The 6,326-nt window shown below is 44.8% G+C and overlaps 1 protein-coding gene across 1 annotated transcript in view; it reads left to right on the top strand.

Moving 5' to 3' along the window:
- Positions 1-1,067: 1,067 nt before the first annotated feature.
- ccpg1 (cell cycle progression 1) overlaps positions 1,068-6,326 on the top strand; it is a 52,347-nt gene continuing 47,088 nt past the window's right edge. The window contains exon 1 of the mRNA XM_059639295.1: positions 1,068-1,203. The gene's annotated coding sequence lies outside the window, so the exon portion shown is untranslated. The remainder of the gene's footprint in view (positions 1,204-6,326) is intronic.

The raw sequence follows: 6,326 nt of genomic DNA, 5'->3' as shown, positions 1-6,326 counted from the left end.
AGACTGGGTTGCCAGGATTCGCGCAGGGAGACCACAGCTTCTCATCCCCTGTTTTAGCAGCAGCGACTGGAACAGGACTATCACCATTCTTTTCCTTTTTGTGCTCAACTTCTGGAGCAAAAGATTGACTGTGATCTTCACGGACTGAGCTTTTCCACTCACCCTTTGGAGCAAAGGATAAATGGATATCATCACACACACTGTCATTACATGCCTTTACAACAAAAGCTGGATTGAAATCGTCCCGCACTTCATCACATTGAACCTTCCGAGCATGGACTAAATCAGCATCCTCACGAACTGTGTCTTTAAATTCAACCTTAGGGGCAAAAGATTGATTAAATTCCTTACAAATTGAGTCTTCAATCTGATCCTTCCGACCAAGGGGTGAATTGGGATCAGTTTCACAATTTGCAGACTCACCTTTTGAAAAGGTCAGTTTGAGATTATCACACACCGAGTCTTCAAAGTGAACCTTTCGAGCGAGGGACGAGTTGATATTGTCATCTCTGGGCTCAACCTGTGGAGCAGTTGGATCATCACCACATATTGGGAACTGAACCGTTCGAGCAGTCGCTGGAGTGGGATGACAGCTCATGGTCCCTTTCAATACGAAGCTTCGGGTCTTCCCAGTTGGAACAGTACCTTTAAACGGTCCCCCTTTTCTATTTCTGATTCCCAGCACCCACAGTTCTGTGTTTTCTCCCTTTCTGCAGCTCTCCTTTGGCCAAGCAACAGTTTGAGTGTGCCATGCAGCAGGGTCCAGAGGGAAATATTGCAATCAATGCAGCCCCTCCGCCACCCCCGCTCCTGGTTGCCATGGAACCATTGTTCAACCCGAACTGTTTGTTGTGGCAGCGGCGCCTTGGTAACGGCGTCTGATTGGTTGTTCGTCATGAAAAGGGTTTGCGTGGTGCGTTCTGGTTGTAGTCCGGTAGCGGCGTGGACGGTTCGTTGGGCGAGCGGGGAGGTACGGCGGCTCTCGGACTGCAAGTCCCAGAATGCCACGCGGGGGAGGCGGGCCTGCGCGCGCGTGCATCCTCGGCCGCGAGGGGGCGGGGCTTCGCTCCGCAGCGTCAGTCAAAACATCACAAGAGGAAGGGGGGAGGGGTGGTGGCTGGCCGCAGCCTCCTGGGGCTGTTGTTTTTTAACCGGTCACCAACAGCGTTTTACTTATCGCCGGCTGAAGGGGAGAGGCGGCAGGTAAGGATGCTGGGGTTCGGGTCTGACTCTGCGGTCCGGCTCGGTGTGAGCGGGTCGCCATCGCCACTGTCTCCCGGGGTGACAGACGGCGGGCCCCAGGAGGCGGTGATTGGGGTTGATCTGATTTGGGAGAGGCCGCTGCCGGGGAGGACTGAGGCCCTGGGGTTCCTCGGCTGGAGGTTAACCTTGCCCTGCCTCGAATGGCCCGTTTCCCCGACTTCCCCCACCCCACCTTAAGCCCTGCTGCAACTCCGAGAGGCTCAGGCGCGCCTCTTGCCTCCCTGGTATTATTACTGCGCACTGGAAGGAGGCATCCCACAGTCACTGTTTATTTTGGTTTAGTAGCGGGGCTTCACTTTCTTCAGGCTTCCGATCCAGCAGCTCTGGTCTTCCTTCGCACAGATTGCGAACGATTGCATGATCTGATTGCACTCTTACGTAATTCCCCCTCCCCCACCCTCTGTTTTTCCCCCGTTATTTGTGGCAGTGGGAGTAACGCGCACCTCTCATACTGCCCGGTGTACTGGTGAAGGATGAAATTAGACTGGAGCTCCGCAAGTGCCTTCTTCACAACCACCCTTTGATCACAGTTGATGAGGAAACCTTCCTTTGACAGCAGCAGTCGATGAGGAACTATTGTTGATATTCCTTTTTCTTTGTTTTGCAAGCCGTGATCTGCATTTTGGCAGCGCTTTCTGCACTTCCCTAACTTCCCTGGGAACACAGTTTACAACCAAGCCATTGCTCCCCAACTTTCCAGCACTCTCCAATGACTGTTTCATAAGCCATAATGCTGACAATAATTACAGCATGGGTGTGGAAGGAACACTAGTACCCCTGTGATTACAATGATGATTTACCACCCCTCACTCGCATGAAACACCCAATTTTTAAAACATCATCGGTATCAAGGACCAAAGTATAGAATGGGGCTACTATGATTTAAGGATTCAATATGTGCATCTAAGTTGAAGAACAAGATTTTCGTATAATTCTGTTAGTAGATTACCAAGGATTCGGTTAGAAATTTTAATCTTTTATGGAGCATGTTGTGATTGGGGAACAAGGATACTGCTGGAGGTTGCAAAACCTTTTATTTTCTTAGCACTGTTATGGTCATGCTTCTTTCTCCTCCTCCACATGATTCCTGGTTTCTGTCTGGCATTTTTCTCCAGCAGCACAACTGTCACTGACAGTTCAACAAAGTGGAAAATTATATCATCCAATGGTTACAACACAGGAGGAGGTAATTCAGCCTGCTGGAATGACTCTGGGATGTGGGCAGGGAAACAATGCATTATCTCAATAACTATAATTTCAGTGACTATTTTGGGTTTTATTCAAACAGAAAACTTTCTTAGAACCAGAAGAACCTTTGGGTTAAGGAGGACTGTTCCATTGTCAATAACTTCAGTTATCCCTCGAGTATTATCCTTTCATTTGTACCAAACTATTTGGTTTTATTTTCATCCTGTTCATAATATACACTTTTTTCTGAGAACATATTGTGCTGTTAGTTTTTAAAGTACAGTCAAGTTGCCTGCCATTTTTGCCCAAACATCTTAATTAACTTGTCTCCTTTGTAACAATAAATAATTTGTCTGCAACATTTTGGTTAATCCCATGTACCATTTGTGATTGTGAATTTAATCTTTTAGATTCTTGTCTTGTTTGAGATTAATACCGTTTTATGGTAATAAAGCTACTGAAACAGTGCAGAATATTAGTGTCTTTGAACCAGTCTTAAACTGCAAGCATTTCATAGAATCCCCAAAATGCAGAGGGGCCATTTGGCCCATCAAGTCAACACTGACCCTCTGAAGAGCATCTCACCCAGACATAACCCCCACTCTATCCCCATGACCCTATTTATTTTAAAGAGCGGGGCTGTTCATTGGCTGGAAACCACTTCCACCAATGAAAAGTCTATATTTATTGTCCTTGTTACATCATAAGCGTGTAAAATGAAACCACTGTAAACCAAAGATGAACTCAGAATTTAACTTACGCTATTAACTAAAATAAACTTCTGTTTATAAAGTAGTCATTTCTGTTCTGTACAACCCTTTCCTAATTTTTAAGTTCTGAATTTATTTTTCAAATGCAATTTTAGACTTTTTAATCTAATCTTTTCTATATTTTGTTTTCCTTTGAAAATACTGATTTTTTTTTTCCCTACTTGGTGCCTGTAATTGGGAGAAACTTACAAAAAAAAGCACTGGATCCCAGTCAAAAATCAGGATCACCCACACAGTAAACGCTGAAGATTCACCTTTTTTTTAATGTATATAGATTAGATTTCCTACAGTGTGGAAGCAGGCCCTTCGGCCCAACAAGTCGACACCGCCCCTTGAAGCATCCCACCCAGACCCATCCCCCTATAACCCACACACCCCAACACTATGGGCAATTTAGCATGGCCAGTCCACCTAGCCTGCACATCTTTGGACTGTGGGAAGAAACTGGAGCACTGGAGGAAACCCACGCAGACACAGGGAGAATGTGCAAACTCCGCACAGATCGTCGCCTGATGATCGAATTGAACCCGGGCCCCTGGCACTGTGAGGCTGCAGTGCTAACCACTGTGCTGTCCAAACATAGTATCAACCAATGCTGAGCGTTGTGTGAGCAAATGCAATTGTATTTTGAATTTAAATAAATTGGTGATTAAACAGAAAGATATTTGATGGTATATGAAATTGAGATTTCTTGATAGGCCACATTTAATGTGGTGGTGCAATAGGATGTTTACAGATCTGTACATGTAATTGCCCCTAATAAAAACCAAAAGAACTGCAGATGCTGTAAATCAGGAACAAAAACAAAGTTGCTGGAAAAGCTCAGCAGGCCTGGCTACATCTGTGAAGGAGAAAACAGAGTTAACATTTCGGGTCCGCTGACCCTCAGTCCCTGTTCTTTTGTTTGCAATGTAATTTTTGCAATGACATTTGACTACTGATTTGGCAATTATTGAAAATACTTTTCCTCTCAAAATATTGCATAATTTTGCAAACCTTTTATGAAGTGATAACTGCTTCCTCTTCTCTGTATGAAATACAACCTCAATTTTGATTATTTCAAAAAAACATGTTCCAAATCATTACATGAAAATTGGATTGTTAGGAGTTAGGAACTTGAAGTCGAGTCACATCTTTCACCTTTTGAGCTGCAACTTTGCTTGGATCTTCTATAGACCTTAATGAAACTTCCATGCAAACTCACGTGACACAGGCTAATCACTTTCACTGGTCAATGCTAAATTTCTTTGGCATAAAGTTCACTGCATTATATGCACTGCAGAATGGGTCCTGCCATTTGCTGAGACTATTTTAAAATTTGAATTGTTATGTCTATTCAAGGTCTATAGTGTGGAATAGTCTCAGCATTGAACTCCAATTTAATTATGCACCAATTATGATTCACCTGCCCTTCTCATGCTGGACAATGAAGATTCCACTGTAATTTGGAAAAAAAATGTATAGTGCTGATCTGTTTTGTTACCAGCACACAGCTTATTACTATTTACAAAACATGATAAAGGGCATCTAAGGGTAAATTTTCTATCCTTGCCAATCCTTCCTCTATTTTGATTTGACACCTCCAGTACTGGATTTCTGAAAATTGGATTTGATCGTCTGAATGAATGTTGATCTAAGCAGCCATGATTCAATATTGTCTCCAGTTATCAGCATGGTTTGTAAGCACATTACCTAAATGCCCATCTTCTAGTAGTTTTGTAGTGCAAAACACTGATGTTACACATGTCAATTAGGAGCAGCAGTAGACTGTTCAACCTCTTGAGGTTGCTACACCATTGAAGACTGATCTTTATATGTGCCAGCAAGTTTGATTTATTGCTCTCATATGCTGATCAGTAACAACTTTATGGTGAGCCATAAAGCACACATTTTGAGATCCATGTTTTTGCTTTCAATTTGATTGGATACAATAAAGATAGTACAATGTTAGGAATAACTTAAGCAATGAGAGCCGTGTGGCTTTTTTTAACCACCAATGCTATTAAACATAATGGAAATGTACTAGAAACCTTTTGTCTTCTTTCAGATCCCATGATAATTATTGGAATACCTGTTTTCCATTTCTTGTGAATAACGGTGAAAGCTGTACTGCAGTGCAAAAAAATGCCTGAAATGTGTAGATCCTGAACATTTGCAGGAAACAGGCTTACTTAGCAGAATAATCTTAATAGCGGTTTCACGAATTTCTCGGAGGAGCACAAAAGCTGACGTTTCGGGCCTAGACCCTTCAGAGAGGGGGATGGGGAGAGCGTTCTGGAATAAATAGGGAGAGAGGGGGAGGTGGACCGAAGATGGAGAGAAAAGAAGATAGGTGGAGAGGAGAGTATAGGTAGGGAGGGGATAGGTCAGTCCAGGGAAGACGGACAGGTCAAGGAGGTGGGATAGGGTTAGTAGGTAGGAAATGGAGGTGCGGCTTGAGATGGGAGGAAGGGATGGGTGAGAGGAAGAACAGGTTAGGGAGGCTGAGACAGGCTGGGCTGGTTTTGGGATGCACTGGGGCGAGGGGATGAGCTGGGCTGGTTGTGGGATGCGGTGGGGGAAGGGGAGATTTTGAAGCTGGTGAAGTCCACATTGATACCATTGGGCTGCAGGGTTCCCAAGCGGAATATGAGTTGCTGTTCCTGCAACCTTCGGGTGGCATTATTGTGGCACTGCAGGAGGCCCATGATGGACATGTCATCTGAAGAATGGGAGGGGAAGTTAAAATGGATCGCGACTGGGAGGTGCAGTTGTTTATTGCGAACCGAGTGGAAGTGTTCTGCAAAGCGGTCCCCAAGCCTCTGCTTGGTTTCCCCAATGTAGAGGAAGCCACACAGGGTACAATGGATACAGTATACCACATTGGCGGATGTGCAGGCGAACCTCTGCTTACTTTCCATATTAAGCAGAGGTTCGCCTGCACATCCGCCAATGTGGTGTACTGTATCCATTGTACCTGGTGTGGCTACCTCTACATTGGGGAAACCAAGCGGAGGCTTGGGGACCGCTTTGCAGAACACCTCCGCTTGGTTCGCAATAAACAACTGCACCTCCCAGTCGCGATCCATTTTAACTCCCCCTCCCATTCTTCAGATGACATGTCCA

Source organism: Stegostoma tigrinum, chromosome 33, assembly GCF_030684315.1.
Source record: "Stegostoma tigrinum isolate sSteTig4 chromosome 33, sSteTig4.hap1, whole genome shotgun sequence".
NCBI lineage: Eukaryota > Metazoa > Chordata > Chondrichthyes > Orectolobiformes > Stegostomatidae > Stegostoma > Stegostoma tigrinum.
Note: the sequence above shows the minus strand (reverse complement) of the source record. Positions and strands in the feature narration are given on the sequence as shown.